General features: G+C 42.7%; 1 long non-coding RNA gene across 1 annotated transcript; it reads right to left on the bottom strand.

The window, feature by feature from the left end:
* Nucleotides 1–407: 407 nt before the first annotated feature.
* Nucleotides 408–27,539, bottom strand: LOC311431326. Its single transcript, XR_014689346.1, has 3 exons — nt 27,303–27,539; nt 26,725–26,927; nt 408–1,304 (listed from the first exon to the last, which is right to left on the bottom strand). It is a non-coding gene; the product is annotated as an uncharacterized lncRNA (long non-coding RNA).

The raw sequence follows: 27,539 nt of genomic DNA on the forward strand, positions 1-27,539 counted from the left end.
GCTATGAACACGCTCCAGGGCATCCTTGAATTATAGGAAAGAAGACATGGATTTTCTAGAGTTGCTGATGCAGAACAGGCAATGTGTGCCCAGCTTCAGACATAAAGCTGGTTTTTGGACACAGGGGCCAGGATGTGGCAAAGGAGGATAACACTGCTGGGACACCAGGATGGAACTAAACCAGTCCCACCAAAGAGTTGGTAAGCTAACATGGCCCTCTGTAGCAACCACTGTTAACCAATGGTCTGTGCTATGATGGGCAGGTATCTCATCAGTGCTTCTGTCTGATAGCAGGGGCTGCATGGCATTCAGACCTCCCAGAAGCATAAAGTGGTGGAGCATTTGAGGTAGAAACCTAAGAAGGTGCAGACCCCATGGAGGAGGAGAAACTGAAAGCCACTCAGGAATGGTATAAACATCAGATCCTTCAAGAGAAAAGAAACAGAGAAAAATGTTTCCCTGTTTGTCACCCCAAGTCTCTCCAGCCTCAATCATCCCATCTCTTTCTACCTCCTCTCGTTCCAAAACAGCAACTGACTATGCACAAGAAAGGAAGAAAACAGCAGATTTGAAGTGTCCCAATATCTTTAAGAACATATAGTTGCAGCCATAGCCCCTCCAAAATAATAAAACTATCGTGCAGTTGATCCAAGAAGCATTCCAAGGTGTATTTTTTTAGCAGACAGACTGAATTCTTAGCAGCAAACAGCAAAGCATACAAAAGAACCAAAAACAGATTTAAAACAAGAATGTTTTCTGGGGATGGCGGACACTGAACAATAGATCCAAAGGAGAGCCACTTTGCAATGCAGCTGTGTTAAAAATCTGCTTGAGAAGGGAGAGTTATGCTCTGATACAGACAGAGTTGCAGAGAATTGCTTCTACATATAGACGTGTTGGTATCCTACAGCTCCATCAGACATCCACGCATTAGACAGTGGAGTGACAGACAGCCAGGTATCAAGAAGCCAAAAAGCACTGAAGCTTTTCCCAGTGAAGCTTACCATTCAGTTTGCTCTGCACACAGCAGAGCTATACACAGCAGTAAGTGGCAATGTCAGCATCAATTATTTACTAATTATTATCTATTTATTACTATTAATAGAGTTCTCTTCGATGCTTGCAGGGATTCTGCTTGCAAAGAGTGATGCATTTCCCAAGGTGAAGTGCTTCTGGACTCCGTTCAGGATGAATATCCATTATCCTCTTCTCCCTTTTTAGTGGTGGTGAGTGGTATTTACATGAACAATAGGACTGACAGGAGAAAATATCCTTCATAAAGGAGATGGTAGTCTAACTTTTTACTGAAAAAAAAAAAAAAAAACAGGTTTGAGGGGAAGGATAAAAACACTGAGCCAGACATCATTGCAGCTCATCCTCAACGTATTAACACTGTGGGTACAAAGAGTAAAACTTGAGATATTTGTTTGGTAGGTGAGGCTGGTAACATGCGTAGTCCGTCCCAGTCAGCGGTATTCACACTTCATGAATGAGAGAACCCGTGCTGACATTTGGAGAGAAAGAGATCCACCTTCTGAAAGAAAAAAAAAAAAAAAAAAAAAAAAAAAACTTTGCCATAAGATACTCTCTATCTCAGACCTTATGGTTTACAATGTAGATGGTCTTAAGAATGCAGAGATATGCTTGCTGTCAGTAAATGGTACTCCTTTATTACTAACTTGATTCACATGCATTTCAAATGGCATGTGAAATATTATAGCTGAAAATAAAACAGTGAAATTATTGTGTTTCTAATCGAAATAACCAATCACTTTGTCTGGTTGCATCCTAATAGGATACTATCAGACCTGTAATTTTAACGGTGTAAACCAAGTAGCTCTAATAGCTGTCTTTTCATCCACCCATTCTTACTCATAGAAATAAAGACAAACGCGGCATGTTAAAGTGCTTTTTCAGATCACTAGACCAACCTAATCTAATTTATGCTGGCAACCTTTAATTTTAACTAGGTCAATTCACCCTATGAAACCACAGAGAAAACTATCCTGACAACGCAAAATTATAAAGTATTGGGAACAATAAGAGTCTGAAATTGCATGTACAAGAACAGCAGTGTACAAAAGAAGGTAGCCACAATAGAAAATATTGTGCGAAGCTGCCACAGGAAAAAGAAACTCACTTTAGAAAAATGTCATTTACTCGCTTTGGGTGAGATCCAGCAAGCTATTGAAGCCAGCAGGGGATCTTTTTCTTGGTTTCAGTGGGCTTTGGCTCACAGCCATTGTTTCTCACAGTTCATAGAATCAATTTGGTTCTTAGACTCTCGAGACTGAATTGAACAAATAATACTTATTCTGATAATGCGGAGCCCTGCTTGACTAATTCAAGTATGTTTTGAATGACTGCATGCATGCCACCTTTACTGCTGGTGTCACTGAGCTTTCCTCGGGACCCCAAGAAGGCCTCGTGCCCATGTGCTACCTGCAGCTGTCCAAGAAGCAGGGTGCATGCAGGAGCAAGGTACCGGGTGATGCTGCTTTCAAAGACCTTCAAGAGCTCATACACATTTTAATATTCCTAACTTACAGATTTTAATTAAATCAAATGTCAGTGGAATCATATTATTTTCTACTGGTTAGATTTTAATGAAGTTTTAAACTGATCCTTCACTTTAATGAAATAATTATATAACACAGGGATGTGTTCTGCTATTCATCTGAATTAATAACATGATTGCTTTGTGCGCTGTCATTTTCTGCCAGGGAAGAAGAATATCAAAAAGTTTCCTCAATCTGCAGATAAATGAAGCAGAATTCTTCCCACTTGTGTTTACTGCTACAAGATAGGAGCTCTCCCCTGCAGACCGTGTCTTATTTACATTTCCTCCTTCACCTTTTCTTACTCCCCTCACCCGTGGAGTCTATTTTGCTTCTGGCTGAAGAAGCCAGGTTAGCATTTTGGGGCCAGATGACCATTGCCTACCTGCTTGCAGCAATGCAAGCAGATTCAATGAAGCGCTCTCGGTTACAAGGAACGAAGCATTAAAGCCTTCTGTTACAGGCAGTCAACAAAAAATAAACAAGTCCAAGCAGCTTTGAGAATTAGGAGAGTGGGTTAGGATAAAATGCTCTTTAAAGGAAGAGGGCACTTAATGCTGAGATGAAAGGAGAGTCAATAAGAAAAAAAGGAGGAGATGGCCGTGGTGTTTGGCCTGGTGGCATTTCTCAAGGGCCTCTCTGCCTCGCTAGGGCTTTCATCCTTATTTTTCTGTAATTATTCTGTATGCAGTGAAGTAATTAGAAAGATGCTCAGTGCTCTGGTGAACCTTCAAAATTCATTCATTTCCTGCAGTAGTCCTGTCTTTGCAAGGGACACAAATTATTCAAGGGAAAAGATGCAGAAACCCCATGAGTGCACCTCAGGGAAAATTCCTGTTTGTCCCAGTGTCCACACACAGTATTCGCTGTGCTTGTTAAATATTCATCTCTAACAAGGAAACAAAGTCATCAAAGAGAGATGGTTTTACTGTCTAGGTATACATGAAAAAACACTGATGTCTCTTTTCACCTGAATGTGGTTAGCCATTCAGGGCCTTACAGGGATGTTCCCTGAAGGATGAAGTTTCTGCATGAAACCAAGCAGATGAATTCTCCATATAGTCTCATCTTATTACAGTGCTGTACACAAAGACTGCTTCCTGAGCATAAGTAGAAGAGATTGCTGCCTGTAGAGTAATCTGAGTAGTAACTGATTATCACTGCAGCAACACTGAGTCTGCTCTCCCTAAAGGTCATGCCTTCCTCGTGCTTCATGCTCCAACACATTCACCTGCAGCCACCCATCCTCAGCCTCGAGCAGCTTCAGGTTATTCTACTTTTAGCCTAAAGCCTATATTTTCCCAGCCCCTCAAGTTTCTGCTGCATAAAGAGTCTTGATTTATACTTTTGTTTTGGCCTGGAAAAGAAGTTTAACAAGCTCTGTGCATGTCTCTGGACATAAATTTCACCATAAATTTACCAAAACCACATTTCCAGTAATCAAATTCTGTTGAAAACCAAAGAAAAATTAGTAATTAAAACACCCTGTGCAAAGTCATTACTCAATGTTTGCTTGTTAGGAAAGTCACTGTAGAGTAGAATCATAGAATATCTTGAGTTGGAAGGAACACACAAGGCTCCTGTCCAGCTCCTGCCTCCCAGGACCACCCAAAAATCAGACCATACATCTGAGAGTGTTGTCCAAACAGTTCTTGGACTCAGGCCTGGTGCTGTGACTATTTCCCTGGAGATCCCGTTGCAGTTATTCCTGCCTCAGGCAAAGGCAAACCCATCTGTGGAATTGCTTTTGCTCAAGGACCTGGGTGCACTTGGTGGGTAATGCAGAAGGATGGGGAATTCTGATGCGTACCTCAAGGGGATTTGATTTGGGGTGAGAATAACCAATGATTTGAATTGTATGATGTAAGTAATGTGCTTTACACATTTAGGGAGAATGGCCCTTCCTGGAGCTTTGGCAAATCCTCCATATCAACCGTAATGGCACCTAATTGTATGCTCTGTGTTTAGGACTTGTAAGAAGAGCTACTGTGGCCATTTCTTAATGGTTTTCAGTTCACAACTCTGCTTATTTCTGTGGATGCATAAATGACAGAGCTGGTTTGACCCATTTCTGTCCTTAGCAGAGCATTATGAAGTTTCATTTGCTTCAATTTGTATTCAGGAATTAGCCTAAACCTGCTTCTTGGCAGAGTTTTCCCCCTTTCAAAGGCTTCTGTGTTCTTCTTCTCCCTACCACCCTGCATCTTGGTGCATGAAGACAGGAATTCAGTATCTGGACAACTGGACGCTGTTTCCCACCTGGTAGAAATATAGCGGTTTAAAAGTGCTGGAAGGTTCAATTCCTGCCCGATTAGGGTTTTGAGTCACCCCACAAGTTAATCCTTAAGCAGTTAATATTGTCTTTCAACCTGTAGTGACACTCCATTGCTATGAGTGACACTCCACAGCCAAGCAGGGCAGAGGAGCAAAGGAGGAATCACAGAATCACAGAATTTCTAGGTTGGAAGAGACCTCAAGATCATTGAGTCCAACCTCTGACCTAACGCTAGCAGTCCCCACTAAACCATATCCCTACGCTCTACATCTAAACGTCTTTTGAAGACTTCCAGGGATGGTGACTCCACCACTTCCCTGGGCAGCCTGTTCCAGTGCCTCACAACCCTTTCAGTAAAGAAGTTCTTCCTAACATCTAACCTAAAACTCCCCTGGCTCAACTTAAGCCCATTCCCCCTCGTCCTGTCACCAGGCATGTGGGAGAACAGGCCAACCCCCACCTCGCTACAGCCTCCCTTAAGGTACCTATAGAGAGCGATAAGGTCGCCCCTGACCCTCCTTTTCTCCAGGCTGAACAAGCCCAGCTCCCTCAGCCGCTCCTCGTAGGACTTGTTCTCCAGGCCCCTCACCAGCTTCGTCGCCCTTCTCTGCACCCGCTCAAGCACCTCCATGTCCTTCTTGTAGCGAGGGGCCCAAAACTGAACACAGTACTTGAGGTGCGGCCTCACCAGAGCTGAGTACAGGGGGACGATCACCTCCCTAGCCCTGCTGGCCACACTGTTCCTGATACAAGCCAGGATGCCGTTGGCCTTCTTGGCCACCTGAGCACACTGCTGGCTCATATTCAGCCGACTGTCCACCATCACTCCCAGGTCCTTCTCTGCCTGGCAGCTCTCCAACCATTCCTCTCCCAGCCTGTAGCTCTGTTTGGGGTTATTGTGCCCCAGGTGCACGACCCGGCACTTGGCCTTGTTGAACTTCATGCAGTTGACCTCAGCCCATCGGTGCAGCCTATCCAGATCCTCCTGCAGAGCCTTCCTACCCTCAAGCAGATCGACATGCGCACCTAACTTGGTGTCATCTGCAAACTTACTGAGGGTGCACTCAATGCCCTCGTCCAGATCATCGATGAAGATATTAAAGAGGACCGGCCCCAGCACCAAGCCCTGGGGGACGCCACTAGTGACTGTCCTCCAACTGGACTTGGCTCCATTTACCACGACTCTTTGGGCCCGGCTATCCAGCCAGTTTCTAACCCAACGAAGCGTGCGCCAGTCCAAGCCAAGAGCAGCCGGTTTCTTGAGGAGAATGCTGTGGGAGACAGTGTCAAAAGCCGAAGGAGGAGGGTCATCTATCCACATGGATGTCATGACACCTTCCTATCTGTTCAACATTTCTTCACAATAGTCTTAGGCACTTCTGTTTGAATTCATGGCAAATTTCAATTATAATTCATCTGAGACAGCTTCAAGATGTTTTTGTCTCTTGCTATTGTCAGAGCGGGTGATTAATGAACCTCGGCTTGTTATGTAAAAGTGAATAAGGCATTTGTTTCCTGACTTCTGTAAGTAGGGAGGGAGCTATCATAACTTACCCCAAACTGTGTTCTCCCAAACATGTTCTTATCTCACTTGTTTTTCAGTTATAATGAAGTCCAGATAACTACTTGGCTATCATACCTTCTTGTTCATATGACACAGGTCTACAGTTCAAGTGCAATTCCCTACTTTTTAAATGGATGCAAACCCCCCCAGTCACTTTTACCCATTGAAGATGACTCGGTAGTTAATTTCTCGGTCTCTTAGTATTATCAGATTAATCTATGCACCAATATCCAAGACTCCTGCACATTTCGCAGCTCCAAGGGCTCATTTGCTAGCCAGCTTGCTATAGAGTTTGTTAGCTGCCTCAGTCTAAGTAAAGCTCTACTTTCTGTCTCTCTGTCCCATTTTCCGCATTGCAGGACTTTTCCCTAAGTGCTTGTGATGCCTATCCCAAGACTGTTTTATACTTAAAGCAATCCCCCTGGTTGTGACTAATTTCGTCACAGTATTAGAATTGCATCTCTCTCCTTTTTCTGATGGACAGCTCCTGGTTTAAACAAAATACATTATTTTTTTTCCCCAACCACTTCAAGCACTGTGAAACAGATGAAAATCCCTCATTTCCACCGAACCTGGCACAGTCCCAGGCTTACAGCACTCACTGCGGTGGGGTCCCACACTCCTTGCTTTCACAGGAGTTTCCTCTGCTCTTGCCAGTGCAAGCACAGTGATGAATATCACAGGTTCCTAAAAACAGACCTGTCAGAACTCCCACGCTTTGCCTTACAGTCTGCTTCAAGCCATGTTGGCCCGTTAAACTACACTGCAATGCCTCTCACACTCCTTGGTCCAATGCACCAAGGATCAGGCTGGTATGATCCTGACCCCCTTGTCTCACTGCAGAGGACAGCCAGCTGTGCTGCACCATAAGGCATGATGCTAAAGTCATGGTCAAACACCCAAACAAATCCCGTCAGAAGGCAAGTTCTCCAGCTGGTTCTTCCTGACCACGAGCTTGGCAATACCAGGCAGAAGCATGGCTGCTCAAACACGCCTCACAAGAAATGCCCCCTGAACCTGAGCATGCATCAGGAAAGAATATGTTGCTGATGCTTAAATCCAGCTAAACATTTATGAATTGGTCCAATAAGAGATTCCTCTTATTGTCTTAAACAGAAATGTGAAGAGCTCAGGGCTACCCACATCCTGTGCCATTTTTTGGGGTCCCTTCTCTTCTTTCTGGCAATACAGTGAAGTCAGTCAGGATAATAAGGACGTAACCAATCTGTCCCATCTATCTCTGATGTTCCGCCTGAACAGATGCAAATAGCCAAACATTTTCGAAGAATGGAAAGGAAGCGGCATTGATTTTCTAATCAAGCATCGATTGCCCAATGTCACTAACATTGAATATAGGGTGTTTTTTAACTTTAAAGTGTTCTTTCTTTTTCAAGCAGGCAGTTGTAGTCAATAGATGAAAAACAAGGAGTGACAAGTTTATATCAGGAAAAAAGATGTAGTAGGAAAAAAAAAAAAGGAAAAGAAAAGGAAGGTATACTGCATATTCTAATAAGCTACCTATTTTTTTTTTTTTTCATTAAGTAGGAATTTTACTTGATAAAGAATTTCAGATTTTGTCCCTGTATGAAATAGGATTTATTTTCTTACCCACAGAGCCCTTTCCACACAGGGTTAAATGACAAACAACATAATTTGTCTTTTCTTTGATCAAAGTTTAATCAAACAGTAACCATGGGGATGCGAAGATGTAAAGGCAGAAAAATCAAACACCATGCATAATACCTTTTAATAGAGGTTCAGCAACCATTAAAATAAACAGACTGTCACTGTTTCTAGGTTCCTTGATCCAAACAGATGAAAACATGAGATTTTATCTGTATTGCTAAAGTCACAAGGCTGCAACTGGAAGAATACCTGGACACGTGATGTTCTATAGAAACAATTACCTTTGACTAATTGCAGTCTTTTCCTGAAGGAGAGAAAGGTACTTCCCATTTTTAGCTTCATGTCCCAAGGCCATCAAAAATAAATGCAGCTGTGAGTTAAGGACAGATGTTTGTTTTATGCTAAAGGCCAAATCCTGCAGTCCTCATTCGAAAAATTACCTCCTTCTACTTTAAGCATTGAGACAAACAAGCTGGGCCCACTTTCACCACACAAACACACGTGGAAACACAGAAATCTGCAAGCTTCGTTCTGAAAACAGAACCACAGACTCAGCAAATAAACAGCACATAATTATTTGCTCGGTTTTTGGAGCATGACATTCAGTTGTGCCAGAGTTGGGAGGAGGAGGATGGTGCTCAGTGAAGGTTTTTTTTATATTTTTCTATAGGTTTATAGTACTGACAGATCTTGGTGGATCACCATGGGGACAGCAAATGCCACCTCCCCACTTCAAAGTATTAGAAACATGCTAGAACTTCACCGTGGACAAAATAATGCCTATTCTTTAGGTAGCACCTCAATAAAAGCCTTCAAACCAGAACGCTTGGAATTTTTCCACAACTCCTTAGGCTGAGTCAGGTACCTGGTGTGGAAAATTATAGTCCAAGTGGTTAAGAATTGCTACAAGCAGTTAAAAACAGCTTCCCAGTGTTGGGCAACCTTGCTGATAGGCAGCACAACAAGTTGAGGGCTGGGACAGTTCAGCCTGGAGAAGAGGAGGCTGAGGGGGAATCTCACCAATGTCTACAAATACCTGAAGGAAGGGTGCAGAGAGGACAGAGCCAGGTGCTTCTCAGTGGTGCTCAGTGACGCAGGACAAGAGGCAGAGGGCACAGACTGCAACCCAAGAGGTTCTGCCTAAACACCAGGCAGCATTTCTGTGCTGTGTGTGACGGAGCACGGCCACAGGTTGCCCAGTGAAGCTGTGGAGTCTCCTTCCTTGGGGATCTTCAAAAGCCTCCTGGACATTGCCCTGGGCAGCCTGCTCTAGGTGGCCCTGCCTGAGCAGGGGGAAGGACCAGATGACCTCCAGAGCTCCCTCCCAACCTTAACCATTCTGTGTTTCTCTGATAACATGAACACAAAGTAAATAACACTTTTGTTTCCATTGTTCCTACGTCCTGCTGAGATGGTCAGTGCTAACTGTGTAACTGCTCACTACAGCCATTAATGTGAAGTCGATGGCTTTCTCGTAGAGCAGGTTGTGAGATTTTGTTTTCCCCACTGATGTGGCCCACCAGCTCTAATTCCACTCTTCTGCACCACAGCAGAGGGTAAACTAAACATGCCACCGCGTGGCTCAGACTCATTAGCAGACGTAGCCTGACAGCAATCTGGATTCTTGCTTTCCGAGGGGGGAAAAGGTAACAGAATCAGGCAATTTAGTTTAATTGCACAAGGCGCACGGCCAAGCTGCCAGAACTGGGGCGAGGTGCACCCTCCTGCCCTGGCTCTCATCTCCCCCTGCCAGCACCCCGCACAGGAGCAGGCTGCTGCGCTCTGCAGATCCGATGGCAAGAGCCACTGCGCATCATGCCCAGCCAGCTCTTCACCTTTTATCCTGCTATTTATTAACTGATGCTCGGAGATAATTCCAGTGTTCTCCGGCCTCATTATGAAAAGGCAGGCTCTCGGTTCAGTAACCTCCCGGGATAAAAGACAACAAGAAAAGAAGAAGAGAAAGCAATTTATGTACTTCAGGCACTGTGCTGAGGCTTCAGAAATCTGGGCTTGTTCCCCAGCTACTACGCTAGGCATCCACAATGGATGGATGGCCAGCCTTTGTCCCACTGAGCCTCACTTGCCTTACTTACTGCATCCGTGCTAGCGTTCATGTGGGTTTCTCTTCCCTTCTGAGATGGGTACTGTCTCTGATGCATGCTCACTTGCCCCACTCTACAAAGAAATATTGGGTTAATCAAGCACAGCTGTGACACCAGTAATTACAAAGGGATGGGGTTATTAATTATTTAAATGCCAGGGTTTTTCTTTTACTTTTTGTTTTTTTTCTCTCTAAGCCTCAAGTCCAGGGTCAGAGTGCAGAAGGCCAAAGGTGCCCCCCATTTTCTCATCCTAACCTGGTCTCCTCTGCTACCCCCTCCATACGGCAGTCCTCAAAGCAGCAGCCTTTAACAGTTAAACTTCCAAAATTGCAAAAATAAAAACACCACACAGAGTGAGACTTGCACAGTTTTCAGCAGCTGAGCTCAAAACCCCACCCCGCAGCCCCAACCTGAGGTGGCTGAGACCGTGCCCTACCCTGCAATGTGCTCGCCTCCCACTTATACCTTTCTAACTCTGTAAAGCTGCCCTGTTAAGCATGAATAATGAACTGATCCGGGTTAAAAATAACTTTCTTTTTCCTCTCAGCTGTTTTTTTAACCCAGCTCATCCTCACAAATCCAATCCACAAAGTAGCTCTGCAAATCATTCGTCTAGCAGAAAGGCTGCTGCCCAAGTGCAAAGGCAGAACAAGCAATCCTGGGCTTAACACAGCATTTGCTGATGGTCCTCTCTCAGAAAAAAAAAAAAAAAAAAAAAAAAAAAAAAAAAAAAAATCATTCCTGTGTGCAAAACCCCAAGGACTTGCCTTACAGAAGAACCGTGGGGTACCTGGTCAGAGAAGAACCTGCTCTCTGTCACTTGTTGCTGCTTCTTTATTGAGGCCATTATTCCCAGTAATCATTATCTTCATCTAATTCTGCACTAAAGTGAAAGGTAGGCTCCATACATTCGTACAGACTCTGCTTCCACCCACATTTTATGAACACAGCTGCAGCTTTTGGAGAACGGCAGCAGCCCTCAGTCCAGACCCAGACATATACCTTCCTGCACTGCATTGCCCTGTGGATGGGCTGGCTGTATGGCCCCGTCCAAACTCCTCGCCTGTAACCTGCCTGCACTTCCACAGATGTTACAAGGCCTTCCCTAGCAGGGCAGAGGGAATTTATTGGCAGCTGGAGCTCTGCTAGCCCAGCATGCCTGCTCTGAGCGTAGAAATCTGTGGAGCTGCACCAGGGAGCATGATAAACATGAGCCTGCTTCCTGCCTCCTGTGATCATCGCAGACGTGGCTCCTCATCTCTCCATGGTTATTACTTTTCAATACCACCTCCTGGTTCCCCCTTGCAGCTTATGAAACCTCGTAACCATTTCTCATTAATGTCAGGGTGCATATTCTATAACTAATTTTTGGCTTTATCTGCAGGCAATTATTAAACCACTTTTCTTATCTCTGCTTTGCTCCGCTGCTAAATGTGTCGCCCATCCCAGTATCTATGCTACCATTCATACTAACTACCTCTCTCCTCCCTTTCTGTCATGTATCTTCACTATCTGCTCTATGCAGAGAAACCAAGGGAGTTCCACACTGTGGGGCTCTTTTTTTTTTTTTTTTTTTTTTTTTTTTTTCATTTGCCATTTTCACCTTGAGCTCTTTGCTAAGCCTACTTGCAGTAAATCAAACCCTTTACCCTTTAGCACTGTATAAGCATCTCCTCACTGGAGCAGTCTGGGACTGATGGATTCACTACCACTTCTGCATAATACCCTTCTCAGAGCCTGTACAAAGGACTTTGTCATCCTTCTTGAGGCCAATTTAAATATCTCCTGCCATACTAGTGTCTCTAATACCTCAGAAGTATACTGCAGACCTTCTTCCAAAAGCAGCTGTTCTGGCAACTCATAACTGATACTACTTCAGCTACTTTTACAGGAGAGAGTGTTTTATAATGTGTATGCACTCAGGCCAGAGAGAATATCCAATAACCACAACTCAGTACGATTTCTTATTCTTCCCTGTGACAGCAGCACGCTTCTTCAAAAACCCTATTTTCTTTTTTTATCTACACCTTCTTTACATTTTTCTGAGGTGGAGCAGAATGCAGAGCCTCCTTCTTAGTTTTATAAATGTCCCATTTAATTCATTATTCTTAGATACACAGCAAATGCAATGATTATGCTGTACGATAATTGCTCGCCCTGCAACTATCCTTCTTATACATTAATTCTTAGAAATAAATTTAGCTCCAGCTCCAGTACTCACTACTAAGACATAAAGTGAGCATAGTTTCATAAGCTCTCCACAACCTAAAAGTTTTGCAAGTGAATAAATTTAGGAACAAGGTATTGATTCATTTCAGCTGAGATTTACGGAGACTTTATTCCACCCACAGCTCCTTATGCTGCCATCAGTCCTTGGAGTGCCTGCATTCAGTGTGGTCCTTTTTGTAAATTCCACAGGTGAAATTATGCTCTGCTTTTACAATTTACCCTGCTATGTGCTCCTTGCCAGGCTTTTGCAGTACACACACCACAGACCTAGGTTTTGAGGAATTCACAAATGAGTTCATCAGTATGTGACTGTACTAAATACAGCTCAGCATTTTTCTTTTAAATGTTCCCCTGTCCAACATGTTTGGATCCCACAGAATATCCTGACCTATATTGGCCCCCTCCACCACTTTTTTTTCTTTTTTTCCCTAAAGTCTCTTGCAGAGGTCTTCATAAAGCCAGTGATGTTCCAGCACTGGAGCTTTCTGCGGGTGGAGGCGTTCAGCCAGGGCTGTCTCCCCACCTCCTACTGGTGAGCTCCTTTTTCCAACTCCAATCATTTTTGCCCCAAACCTGAATGTTATCGTCCTTCAAAACCATCACCAGGCTAGCAGCAGGCAGTTTTGTAAGCTTGTCGCGACTAATTCTTGTTTAATGTTACTTGTGACACTAATCTTCAGCTGCTGCATTAAAATCTTTAGCAGGCATGTAAAAAGAGTACATCAATCCCCTAAAAACTCACTGTTCTTGAGGAAGAGATGTCTTTAGCTTGTGAAGACATTTTTCTTCCAGTCCAAGCACGACTAGCAGCTCCTCCTGCGTCATCCATAGCAGGGGTTTCTTACCTCTGCACACCAAACCTATTCACACAGCACTTCATCCATCACCCACAGTCTCATCACATTTAACCAGTAGATACCAGCAACTCCAGGTATCTAGCATTACCACCTTACCTCGCATCCTTCCTGCTTCCCCACTTGTAATACAAGCCCTACCGACACTACACGAGAATTTCCCTACCCTCTTCACACTGTCTTTTTATTGACATTTTCATAAGTGTTTGTATAAGACACCACAAAGGATTTGACAGGCGTTTTGCTTGTGTTAAAATGAAAAGTATTTCAGGTAAGCAATATTATTATTACACTATGCCTAGTGGGATAATCATAAGCATTTCAACCTTTTAGGCAATGTTTTCCTTTTTTTTAAAAAAAAAAAAAAAAGAAAAAAGAAAAAAAAGAAAGAAATCATCTTGTTTTGCTCAATAAAATCAGGTGGAGTAAAGCATCCGTTTCTACACTGATGACATTGTATGTGGAAGCAAGAGTTCAGGGAAAGGGATAAAATCAGGCCTGCTGGTGGTAAGCTATGGGACGGCACCCAATATCTGAGTGAGCCCTGGTGAGATTCTTCAGTGTGCTCCACAAGGTGCTGGGTGCCATGAAGCACATTTGAAATATTTCTACACAAATGCACACAGCATGAGGAACAAAGAAAGAGGTGCCAGAAGCCTTGCCTCAGTCCCAGAGCTGCAACATCATTGGCATAAGACAAAACTGGTGGGAAGAGGCCCATGGCTGGGGTGTTACAATGGTTGGGTGGTTGTAGGATCTTCAGTTGGAGGACCATGACTGCAGTAGTAATAAACTCCCAGCCAACCCTAAACTTGTGCAAGATTTGCTGTGCTACCTGGGTACATATAAGACTATGGGGCATGATGGAATTCAAACCAGGGTACTCAGAGGTGGTTGATGTCATCATGAGACAACTATTTCTCAAAGGTGTTGGGAATCTGGAAAGGTACCAGCTGACTGAAAGCTGGCAAAACTTGTTCCAACTTTCAAGAAGGGCAATAAAGAAGACCCTGGTAATGACAGGTCTGTCAGTCTCGCTTCAGTGCCTGGTAAAATTATGGAAAAAAAAAATATTCTGGGCGTTATTGAGAAACACCTGAAGGAAAATGCAATTTTTTATTTTTTTTTCCCCAAGGAATTTTAGCAGGAAAAAAAAAAAAAAAGAGAGAGAGAGAAAGAGAGAAAGATAGAAAGATCCAGGTTTAGGCTTCACCTGATACAAAACAGTCTTTAACTGTAATTGACCATGTTGTTGGAGATAATGTGATGCAAGGTAAACTTTTAAAAGGTCTCAGCAGCTGCCTGACTCTGCTCACCCACCCTGCTGGTACCAGCTTTGACTTCTGCAGAACCAATGCCAATCAATCAGTCCCAAATACCTGGAAGATCTTTTTTGTAGGGTTTCTAGCTAGACTGTTTAAGACAAAACGTACTGTTGTCTCTTGGGAACCATAAGGAACAAACATCTTCCGATAAATAATTGCATAAGTGGTGACACAAAGTTCCATATTTATTATGTTAGCAGTTTCTTAGTTAAACATCTCCATTTACACCTAAAATGTTTCCTTTGGCTGCCAGCATAACAAACGCAGTCTGTGATGCAAGAGCAGAGCTGGCTGGTGGTGATTCTCTTGTCAACAGAATAAAAATGTAGCAGATCAGACTCTGCCTCCAGATGAACTTGTGCACAAGGGAGCTTGCTTTCGCCCTGCGATTGGCTGTTAATTAGGTGTGCTGTACTAAGCAGAGCATAAGGCGGAGAAGAATCTTACAGAACTTTCATAATTAATGAAAAAGTGCATCTAAGTCCACAGCTTGAATTAAAGCATACACAGAAGGAAATCTTTTTTTGTTAAATTCCAGGCTACTATAATTAGAATCTATTTTCAAGTAGCTGAACCAAAGCATTTGAATGGCTAAGATCTGGATTTATACTTTGGGACATAAACCCACCATTATTTATAATCTTTGGTCATATCTAAATGGTAGAAAAATATTTTTTGCTGCTGTTTTATAGCACTTGTGTCTGCATGGAAGAGCCTGGAATTGTTTCAAAATAGCACGCTGCAAGCACACAAGACTGTTAGGATATAAAACAGCTTCAGAGAACATAGCACGCATCTCCAGCACAGTCATGTAGGATGGTCATGGACTCTGAACAGTGCTTTCCCCGTTGTTTGAGAAGCTTACTGCTTTCTATTGTAAGTCTGTAATGGGAGTACTAAGTGAAATATGATTGAAATTTATAATATATAAAACAGAGGAAGAGAAGAAGAACATTGATTAAATCTGTTCTGCTGTTTATGGTAGACGACACACAAAAAAGAAAGTAGCTGCAAAGTATTGAGAGACAAAAATAGAGTGAAAATCAAAGAAAATGGGTAAGAGAGAAGAAAGCAGAATGGAGGGTCAAAACCTTTTAAGATATACGTATATCTTGAATATATATGTTCAACTTACGAACATGGTTCAGTTGTTGTTGCATTGTAAAGCAGCAGCATTATGAGTTCTGCTAAGGTCTCAATAGCACAAGCAAGGAGCACTATTTATTTATCATTGCCATCTTATCAGACATAAGCCGAATAGCCTGTATCGTTTCCCTCATGCTGTTTGCCATTAGCAAGGTTTTCCCTGCCTTTACTAAGGCTCAATCTCACCACATTTAATGTGTTTGCACAGAGGCACATGGTCAAATAGGCTGCCAATGCCAAAGCAACATAGAGCCCACTTTGCTGGCACAGGTCTAGCCCAAGTCTAACACCACCACTTTTATTTTAGGGGACAAAATAAAATCTTTAAAGTGTGTTGTATTTGAGAAGATGGTGATGAATGCAATAGCTAGGTAGTATATGTGTGAGACCAAAAATAAGGCCCTGGCACAATAAGCATCCTGAACACGTCATCTGCAGTGAAGTCGATGTGAGCAATGCTTGGCAACAAGCCCACAAGATGAGAACATGATATTGCAAGGCACTGTGGTTTGCTTCACTGTGGTGGCTTATAAGAGCCATGTAAATGCAAGAGAAAAGAACTGAAGTTCCTTGATTTGGAGATTTCAGTCCTTTACCAGAGCCTCTGCAGATGACACATAGTTTTTATGCTGCCTTTCACCAAAATAAATGTGATATATTTTCCTAGGATTGTTTTTCCTTTGTGTAGAGGAAACTCAAATTCAAAATGATTACTTCAGACTTCCAGGAGGAGAGTGCTCATGCTTTCTTGTTCATAAATACATTTAAAAAAAAAGCGGGGAGGGGAACTTGAAGTCTGAAAGTACATTCCTGTTACTTCCCCAGCTACCTTCAAGGACACCAACAGGCCAAGTGGATTTCAGCACGAATATTTTGAAATGCTGAACTAAATGGCTGAATTCTCAGAGTTTAGCCATGTGTTCCTAAACTTACCTTTAAAGATTTTAGGGAACAGTCTAGTGTGTGAAGAGCTGATAAATGAGATACTTGGCTTGGGTGTCCTGTTGTTCAAGCTAACAGAAGCTCAGATCCTCCACATTTAAAAAAAAAAAAAAAAAAAAAAAAAAAGTCTTGGTGAAAAGTAATTTCCACAACACAAAAGTTTCCATTTGTTTGTAAACATAATAGCCCCTCACCAACACAATACACCCTAAATACTTTATCGATTTCTGTAAATCTTCCATACACACTTCAGGGTACTGATTACTGCATCTACCGCTTCTTTTTTCATTTCTGTCTTTGGAGCTCTCTGTTGCAGGGCAGCACTAAGGATTTTAGCTGGCAGACTTACACAGTACATAATCCCATGGTTTATCTGTTATATATGTGACTCAGAGCTCACTTGCCCAAGGGAAAGGTTAAACAAAGACCTCTCCTACTGCAGGGCTTTGATGCCTGACAGAAGCCAGACTTAACCCAATGTTTTCCCTTGTATGAACATCTTATATTGCCCATTCCCCCCAGCACCATGCCGTGCTTTCATCTCCTCCTCCACAGCCTCCTTGCCCCAGGAGCAGCAGCACAGCCAGGCACGGCCACCAACAGCGGGGTTGCGTGGCTGGCTCCTGGCTGCCAGGAGGGCTCGGGATTTATTCCCAAATGAGCTCACTTGGTATCGGGGGTGTATAGCCAAAGTGTCCAGATTCCTTTCCCCTTTGCTGCAGCCAGGTGCCAGGCTGAGATTTTAAACCTCAGCCACCTAGTTTACAGACAGATCCCAAGACCCATTACCAGAATAAGAACACTGCTGCACTTGCCATACCAAGGAGAAGGACTTCCCTATTCCTATGAGAAAACATTTTCCTGTTACCTTGGTGTGCTGACCACTTGTTCTGTACTGTTTTGTGCTTTTTTTTTTTTTCTTTTTTTTTTTTACCCTTAAATAAGCCAAATGCATTTATTTCCTACAGTGTGGTGATACCGAATGACAGCCTCTTTGTCTGTCAGTTTTCCTGTCCTCTGCATTTTCTCACTGAAGCCTTTGCTGGAAATAAAATACTGTACTACCACATACTTTCTCTACATATACTACCACAGTCACTTTCTCCTGCTCCAAAACCTGCAGGTATTTCTCAAGCCTGAGGCCACAAAAAGGACCCAGCAGACCCATCACAGGCCTTTGCATTGATAGCTGCACTGTGTCTCCAAGTAACTTGTTAATTTACACCAAAGGAAATGAGAGGGCAGCCATCTACACTTCTCCACAATAACAGATTCTGGTGTGTCTTCCCTAAGACAACCTTAAAAAAAAAAAAAAAAAAAAAAAAACTTGTTATTTTAGGTTTTATTTTCCATCTTATTTTTGTTACTTTCAGCCAGTTGGTATTTTTTTCCTAAATTAACATATTGCTCATGTTTTCAGATTAATTTAAGACTCTGACCTTAATACCGAAATTTCACATCTGCTAAAAACTGTGAGTAACTTTAATCTCTTTAAGACTGCACACAGTCTTCATTCTGTATTAAAAAAGAAAAAAAAAAAAAAAAAAAGAAAAGAAAAAAAAAAAAAAAAAGAAGAGCTAATTAGTATGCCATCTTTGCTGTTATGAATGAAAACCTAAATAGCTATTTGGGCCACAGATAACCAATCTTGTTATTTTCAAAAGAGCAGGAAAGTTACAACAGCCCTGGGACAAGTCCAAGGACCATGATACTGGGGCTTTAGCACCCCAGGACCTTTTTCCCCCTCTGGTGGTTGCTTCCAATCTTGGGACCCTAATCCACCAAAACATCTTGGCTTGTGTGGCTTTTCATGTGAAACGGCACAGGCTGTGCCGTGCTGGCAAAACCATTGAATCAGAGTAGAACTAAGTGGCAACCTCCCTCAAGAGGCCCACGTGTTCTCCCAGCCTTCTACCACGACAAGGAGAGCCGAGGAAGCTTCTCTCCCCGCTCATCAGTGAATGTGTCAGAACATAGCCAGCTCTTTGCTGAAACGCATTTCACCTCAGCTAGTGCCAGGCTGGCAATTTTCACCAACGGTAGTGTTAATTTGATGAAGTAAATGAGGAATGTGCTCATCTGGGGATTAGCCCCAGTTTAGTGGCTCCTGGCATCCCCAGTAGTTGTGTAGGCCACTGACCCATTTCAACCACATTAGAAAAGGAGAAGAAATAGTTTCCAACCTATCTGGACTCCGACAAGTTTTGTGGAGAGACGGATAGCTCGAGGGAGACTGCAGATCACAGCACATTTAGTATCTCCTGCAGGAGGCATTTTACAATGGGATTTCCATGCAGAAAAGGAAATTAGGGGACAAACAAGTACAGAAAATAAAAACAAAAACAAAAACAAAAACAAAAAAACAAAAAAAAAAAAAAAAAAAAAAAACTTAACAAACCAGGCTTCGTTAGCTCTGCTGCTTGCAGAACAACTTGCATTTGACTTTGGGCAATTACCAGGCCAATCATGACATCTCCAACTAGCAGAAAGTTTTAAATGAAGACAGGGGGCATTCAGAGGCTGTTCAATTACATGCTGTCTTACACATACAGTCATGCTCTACAACAATTTAGTGTACTAGAATATTTTTATTTTGCTGTCACATCAAAGAATCCAAATGACAGCTTAGGTAGGGAAAGCAATTGTGAAAGTGAGGAAGATAATTGTCTTCCAAAGCAGCTGTAGGAGAAAAGTACCCTATTTTATACAGCTAATATTGACATGATGAGTTAGTATTTTATTTTTTTTTTCCCCCTGGCAAGAATGATCAGATTACACCATAAATCAAGTTCTAATTCCATCAGCTTTCCTACTTTTAGGTCTAAAGGCGTTAGTTATTTCCAAAAATATGACCAAAAAATAAGGAATGCTCCAAGTTCAACCTCTTCTTTTGTGGTTGCTGTTAGAGGTCACTGGAAGTTTGTAGGACTGCTACCCTGTGAATTGCCAGCCTGTTCTGCAGCATGCTCCTTGGCTTGCCACAGGGCACATGCTCCTCTGTCACCTCTCCTAACATGAGGGAGAGGAAAGCCAGATGCAATCAAGAGCAACATCCACACATGAGCTTTGGCGGACATATCGTTTACAACGAATTTACATGTTGAATCTATATGGAGCCTGTCCAAATGCCCTGAAGCAAGAAATGTCATTTATATTCATACCCGAGAAAGGAAGGGAAAATTATTCCAAGAGAATTGCAGCCTGCTAAGCATGAAAGAATGCCAGGCTTTTAGTCAAAATCTGCCTTGCTTTACATAGGCACAAGAAAGATATTGTTCCCCCTTGGAAAGCCAATTATTTCTATACGGATGCTGTTTGTCATTGTCCTTAGTTTTCAGGATGATGCACATCCACAGCATAATAACACTCTACTGTAGAATAAGCAGCTTTTAATGATATGCTGCATGGCACGGAAGGAGGAAGAACAATCAGTATGCTCTTGGCTTTTTCTCACCGCATCCTTGAGCTGTGGCATTTGTATTTATGGTCTGCTCTGGACTATCAGGTGTTCTTCTGGCTGGCGGATCAACCAGTTTTCCCTGCCTGCTCGTGGCTGTGGCACAGTGTCCTCAGGAGACCTGATGCAGAGCCAGGCCATATGATCCCACTTTTCTTTGAACCAGCCCTGGTCTCAGCAGAGATCTCTTTACATGTTTTTCAGAGATGAACTCACCAGATCTGTTCTTTCATCCTGTATCATTCCTGATTTGCCTGAAAGACGTGTGTCTTTCCTTCCTCTAAGGTATGTTGTTTGTCTGCACAGCGCTGAATAACTGCAACTGAGAGCTGAGAGAATGAAATTGTCCGAATAATGCTCTACTCAGCTGAGAGTTTATGGCTTGGCCTTTTTCTCACAGAAGAACACAGAGAAACAGCCGCTGAGATCAGCCCTACTCTGCCTGGCACCTCCTGAGGCACAGAGATGTCTATGGACCATGTATGCGTCTTCCTGACATCCAGTGTAATGTTCTGAATTGGTGGGACATGGGGAAACAGGCCTACATTTGTATGCAAGACTAGGACAAACAGGGACTTGATTTGTTAGACTGATTTTACCATCTTACGTTAAATCCAGCCTCAAACCCTGCAAAACCACGTCAGCTGTTCTGTCATTCCTAACTCCCTTTTCACTGCTTTGGAGGAGCACCCAAGGTAACCCATACACCATACACAAGCCACATTGGTGTTGCTATCTCTGGAGTATATAGATGTAGATTACCCTCAGAGGCAAGAAGCTCTACTTGCTGGGATTTAGGAGACTTGCTTGTTTCAGTCATTTAACACAGAAACATAGCAAACCCCATTCAGCAACCCTCAAAAACAAACCCTAGAAAACAAATGACCAGTAATGTGAAAATTCAATTGTTCAATTCCGCAGTCAAGAGTCTACCATAGCCTACACACGCAAGGGAAATCAAAAGACTTCGTGTTCTCTACTTAGTCATTTCCTACGTTGCCACGTGCCAATGAGATTAAAGAGTGATTTTGGCCTTTGCTGGGATGTCTCAGTAACACTATCCTTCCTGTTTTCCTTCCTTCAAGAGAGCAGGCACTGACCTGCAGGCATGACAAGCCAGGCTGGGAAATCAAAGGCATCTTTTCTTCCAAACACACTGCTTCTTCTCCATAGCATGATGGATCAGTAAGTACCAAAACGCAGCAGAGAGAAAAGGGGGCAAAGGAGGCAATGCAAGAGATGTGGGCAGGAACATTGCTGATTTCAAAGCAATTAGCTGCACTTCGAAATATAGCATTAATATACCTGATGGCAGGGAAATACATAAGCACTTCTTTGCACAATTGGCTTTTCAACAAATGTTTTCTCCCCACTTCTGAGACTCAGCTACTGAGCACTTCAAGAGAAAAAAAGTGCATCTGTAAAACCTTGCATATGTCAGGAAGAAGCAGCTACTGGTTTTCATGCATTGTGTAGTTTCTGTGCCTCCATCCCTGCTTCCCTTCCCCTGGGAAAATAAAATGGAAAAGAATAATCAAACTGGGGCAAAAGCATTGTTTTTGAAGTCAGCGTGAATCCAAGGTATAGTCTGCACTGTGTGTAAAAATTAAAGAATTGCCCAACAACTAGCTGGCTGGATCTGGCCCCAGAGCTTTTAGCATTCACGAAAAGATTTTCATTAATCTCAACTACAAGTTGCAGAGAGATGGAGCCTGCTGGGTTCCTGCACTGCAGGACCTTTCTGCTGCTACAAGCTAACTCATCACGTGTGATCTGCCAAACACAACATCGGTTTGTTACTGGGTTTATGCATCAGGATCTGTATTCTTGCAGAGCTTAGATGAGATCCCGGGCCATGCTGTCTCATAGTCTCAACAGAGGAGGCACAGCACAAGGAAGCGGGAAGAAATCATGACTAAAGGGCATTTCTGTGTTCCCCCAGCCCTGCCAGTTCTCTTAGCATCAAATGCCAAAACGACACACTTCCACAGGCCAGGAGCTGCGGGAGCTGGTAAACTAGGCTTATCTTTGCTCAGAGACATCAAGCCACTGGCGCTCTCCTTAGTCCAGGGTTTGTGCTCTGTGGGAACTGCTGGTTACCCTGCTGCCAATTAATCATTTACCAGGATCTTTCTACAGGGGTACCAAGCTGGTAAATTAGGCCCCAAGGGGAGCAAAATATCCTTTTTTTTTTTTTTTCCAGGTCTGTCATTAATCTAATCTTTCCCATAAGCGCAGCCTCTCTGTTGAGTCTGTTGTTCCCTATCCCCTACTCTTCCATTCTCCCCTGACTCCAGGCCTTTGCCCCTCTGGTTTATTTTAAACCTCACTGATGCAGAATATTAGTCAGAAGGAGTGATGTCTGCCTGGGGAAAAGAGCCAAAGAGGACATTTTTATATCTTTTATGGGGACTGATGAGTGGAAGGGAGAGTCAATAGTGACGTTTCCGCCAAGGCTCACTTTTAATTCCTGTCAGGAAAACAGGCATTAAGAAATAAACATCATAATCTGAATCTTTGGCCTGTCTAAACCTTCCTCCTAACACTTCAAAACCTGTCTTTGAAGTGAGAGTCAACAACAGAGTCAAACAACATCCTGTTATTATCCATCAAGGAAAACTTGCTCCTGGTAAATTTTGGCTCTTTTGTGTTTTTGTATGTATTCTGGGTAGATACATAACAACAGAAGTTTCTTGAGACCAGGAAACAAACAGGGCACCAACGTGCAACAAAACCGTTGCTTTGTCCAAACTGCTTTCTGTGGGAAAAAGAAACTGGCTACCAGAGCTACTTCTAAGCAACCAGAATGTCACGAGATTCAGAAATCCTTGTCTGGGGAAAATATGCATCCCAAGCACAGCTGAATAGGACATGTCCAGATGTCATCCTTTTTCCATTCCGGGGAAGGGGGAAAGGTTTCCTACAACAACATATTTTCCCTCTGTCTCAGAAAAAGCTGGATTAATAAATAAGCATCACAATATGAATCTCTGCCGTGCCTCCATCTGGTAAGCCACTCCAAGACTCCAGAGAGAGTCTTCACACAAATAACACTATATATAAAATTTAGGCTGCTCTTTGTTTCTTTCTCAGGACAGATATAGAACAAATAAAGAAGAACGGATAAATCCATCCTCCCAGGGTGAAAGACACCCTGGTCTGTTACATTTGTCCAAGTTCCTGCACTGGAAGCTGCTAGTATATAAATGAACCTTATTGAGCACCAGTCAGATTTTTTATTGATTAGTGGATGAAGGAAATGCCTGGCAGTTCCTTCTTGTCCCAGAGGAGCAAAGAGGTTATCCTGAAGCATGGCCTCCGCTGGAACATGGTTAACAGCATGCAAGACAGACAGCATGGATGAGACCCAAGGCTGAGTCATAAAGCTTCTCTAAGGAAATTTCTCTCCAACCTCACCTGGGAAAGGGTTCCTTTTAATCTCCAAAAATTGTCCCAGCTATGTTTTCTGTAGAACTTCCATAATGGACTAAGATTTTGGGTAGTTAGGGGTAGACATTACAGACACAGGACAGGAGCGTGATGAGTGATAATAAGCAGATACCAGCACACTGGTCTTTGGAACTGAAACAGCCAACTGCAACTGAAGGAAAAACTAGGAGGAAATTGTCCTTAGAAAGTACACTATGCCTTGGCAAGGCTGTAGGTTGCTATTTCAAGAGCAGGAAAGGACAGTTTTTGGAATAAAGTTCACCACATAAATGAGTTACAGGTAACATTTCAGCTGATTATGTAAAGTAACCTGCAAGCCTGAGCCAACAGCAGCAGTACAATACCTTTCTCTTCCCTATGAAATCAATACCTCTTGGACTCCCCAGCCATTTCTTGTATTAGCAATATTTACTTTCTTTAAATGTGTGTGCTAATCTTTAATTTCCCTATTAGCACTCTGTTGTTGTTGTTGTTACTAAGATTGTTTGCTAGTTCACATCAATTTCAGCTGACTTTCAAAGTGTCTCTTTCCATCCTGCATTTTCTACCTTTTCTGCAACCTTGCCCTGTAGTCTACTATATATCCATCAGTCTTCTGAAACTTGGCTAACATTCATTTATGTTTCTTCATAAACTACCCAACAAGCTGTCATAACAATTCTCAGTATTTTGGAACTTATAAATCCTTTCCAGTGACTTGAGATCTGTGCTTTCTATATATTTCTTCAGGTCTCTTTCTAAGTCTTTAGCTTTGCACACAAAAATGATCAGCACTATTACAAACTAATTTTATTAGAGAAAGCTCACTAAATTCCTGTGCACCGTGGGTACTCTAATCGTGCATGGGGTAACTCCAACCAAGCAGAATTTCCTAGCAGATCTGTCTGTCTTTGGACACGTGGACTCCTTAGGCTATCAGCTCCGTTAGCTACCTGCTCATTAACTCGTCACGCTTTATTGGAGAGGAAGTAGGACTCAGTTCTGCTGACCTGCAGCTTCCAGAGCTGCAATAGCAAAAGATCAACAGCTGAGTGTTTGGGACTGGTGAGCAAGTGTCTCCTGCTTGTGCTACTTATTTGATTGCTAAATAAAACACCCACCAGTCATGTCAGTGGGCTTGCGCCACACACTGGATGCTGTCTACCCTAGAGGCAGCCAGTACGTACTTTTTTCAACCTTTGCAGCCCAGGATTCATCCTGACCCCACCAGCCACCTTAGCACTGGAAACACCCCTGATGGTTTCTGCAAACATGCAGACAACCCATCACTGCCCCACCCATGGTGAGGAGTCCTGTTCTCTTGAGCCCACTCTCCTCCCAGGCAGAGTGGACCCCTTAGGACTCCTTTTCCCCTCCATCAGTTCACATTTATTATTTACCCTTGTTCCCTCATCTTGTGTTTTATGAACCCAAGTACTTCCCCTCTCCCCATCCGCACCCTGGGTTTCTCTACATCCTGCTCGTAACCTCAGTACCAAGTAGGATGCTGTGTAATACGCAGGAACTTGTTTGTCATGTATTGGCTTGGCACACAATGCTCGAAGTGCTATTTTTATACTTCTTAACTGCATGTCTTGCCACTCACATTCTGAACAGCTTTTAAGTCTTTTTCTCTGTCCTCCTGCTGAGAACTATTAATGTCCATCAGTAACCTCTGCTACTGGGTCCTCCTCTCTGCTTCTCCTCCCATCACTCCCTCTTGCCTGCAGGGGACCCAGGCCAACATCCCTAAGTTCACATTTCTCCCCAGCATCCCAAATCTCTCTTTCCCCCCATTTGGTAACATTTTCCCTTCTGGGATGCCAAAGCCCCTCCCTGCCCCCAGTACCATCTCATCTACCGATTACTTAAAAATCACACATTACTTCTGTCACCATTTCCATATGAAAGTATACACAGTTTTTGTGACAAAGCTGTCATGGCAACTTGAAGTTTGTCAGGTTTTCACATTATACATAATCTGCAAAACTGCACATTATTAGACATGTTCTGATGCTCCCAATTACTTACAAATTATTCCATTGCCAGATCCCACTGCTATATTCAGTCAACATTTGTCATCCTGAAGAAGACTTCCAGATTAAGTTACCATTGCTTCAGGGTAGTGAGGAGGGAGGGTGCTGTTCTGTCATGCCTGGAGCAGATTTAGAGGAGATCAAAGTCTAATACTTCTCTGGCTCAGCTGGTGGATGGACTTAAGAGCTGCAGTAGGATGGGCTGATAGGGGACGTGATTACTTCTGCATGCATCTACTGAGCCTTAAAAACATGATACAACAGCTGTCATCATCTGTTTCTGAGCACGTTCTGCATTAATACTCACACTTTGGTCAACTAGCATCAAGCGTACGTATGCTGATAGACGTAGACACAAACTGCATAATCCATCACATTATGCTGAAACTCCAGGAGGTACTTAGCAGCCCTAGCTCTCCTGCTTGAAGCCCACAGAACTGCTGTGTCTGGCTGGCGGTCAGACATTTCATACACATCTGTGTCGCTGCAATGACATTTCATTCGCTAATTTCATTTCCTATTTCTTTTGACTTGCGAACACCTATGCCGAGCCTGGCTCAGCCTGCAGTTTGTGGCAGATGGATTCTCCTTACTTTTTATTAGGCAATGAAGGCTAGGTGTGGGGAGGCCATTTTATTTCCTTTCTGATCTTAACTTTAAATGTAGTTGCATGCAAGTATTTTTCCATCTGTTACCTGATTTTCTTCCTCAGAGGACCCAGAAATTACTGAAACTACTTCACCTTGAAAAATAAAAAACTTTCTTGCTTTAAGAGAGAATACGGAGAATAAGGTTTTTTCCCTGTGGAAATTGAAAAGATTTAATCAGGTAAAATACATTGACTGGTTTCTAATTTTTAAAATCCCATTTTTAGACTCCCAAGAAACATTTTTGTACTTTCCAAAACTGTCTTAATAAATCAATAAATAATTACCGATCCAGTTACCAAGAATTAAAGTAATAAATTGCTTAATAAATAACAAAGTATTACAGGAACTTGCTTTTTCTTTCCCCCCTCCATGCAGAGTGACTTCTGGGGTATTTATTTCTTTGATGACAAGTTACATTTCCTTTGCATTCTCTGAATATCTTTAAACATTTTATTTTATATTTGATCCAACTAGGACATACTGAGACAAAAACCTGAGAACAAGGTTTAAAAAGTGTGTGTTTCTCACCATGTCTGGAGAGAGATCAGGCAGAATTGCATACGTTGCCTCCCCTCTGACAATCATTCTCCACATCACTCAGCAGCATCCCAAGGTCCTTTTCTGGCATTGCTGAGGAGAATATATTACAGTTTTCCCCATCATTTATCAGGAGCTGGTACTATTTCAGGGTATGTAAGGGATGTCCATTCTGATGTGCTTCAGACTGATTCCTACATTAGAGAATGCAAGAGAGGCTATTGATAGATTATTTTAAAATCAGGATTATCTGTAATCCGGCGCTCTGACCAAGTTAGAAATTCTGCTTTTCTCTGCACTTTATGAAACAGACAAGGACACACTCTGTGGCTTTTTGTCAGTGACAGTACTGTTCCTCCTCTAAATAAAACCTTTTTTCCCTCTCTGATTTTACCAGAGTAAGCAGGAGAATAATGGCAGGAGGTCTGGCTCACTACCTAAGGAGATATCTCTTGACAAACATTTATTTCCCAGGTGAATGCCTTTATATTCTACCACTTCTATCTTGTAGCAGCCTCTATGAACTTTCCATCTTCCACATGCTCTCCAGTAGCTACCAAATTACCCACCTGCTTCTTTGATGTGTCACAGTATTTCTCAGCTTTTTTAGTCAGGGCATCAGATGCTACAGTGTGCATCAGCTTTCAATTCTGTGATCTTCTGCTCAAGTTTTTGATTTTCACCTTCATCTGTTTCTTAATCTGTATGTTAAAATTTTCACATCCTCTTTCAAGGCCTCATTTTGCTCTGCTATAGCAGTAGTTATGTCAAACCCTGAGCAACTGCAGCTGTGCTCTATTCTTGTC

This window comes from Aythya ferina, assembly GCF_964211825.1.
Source record: "Aythya ferina genome assembly, chromosome: 2".
NCBI lineage: Eukaryota > Metazoa > Chordata > Aves > Anseriformes > Anatidae > Aythya > Aythya ferina.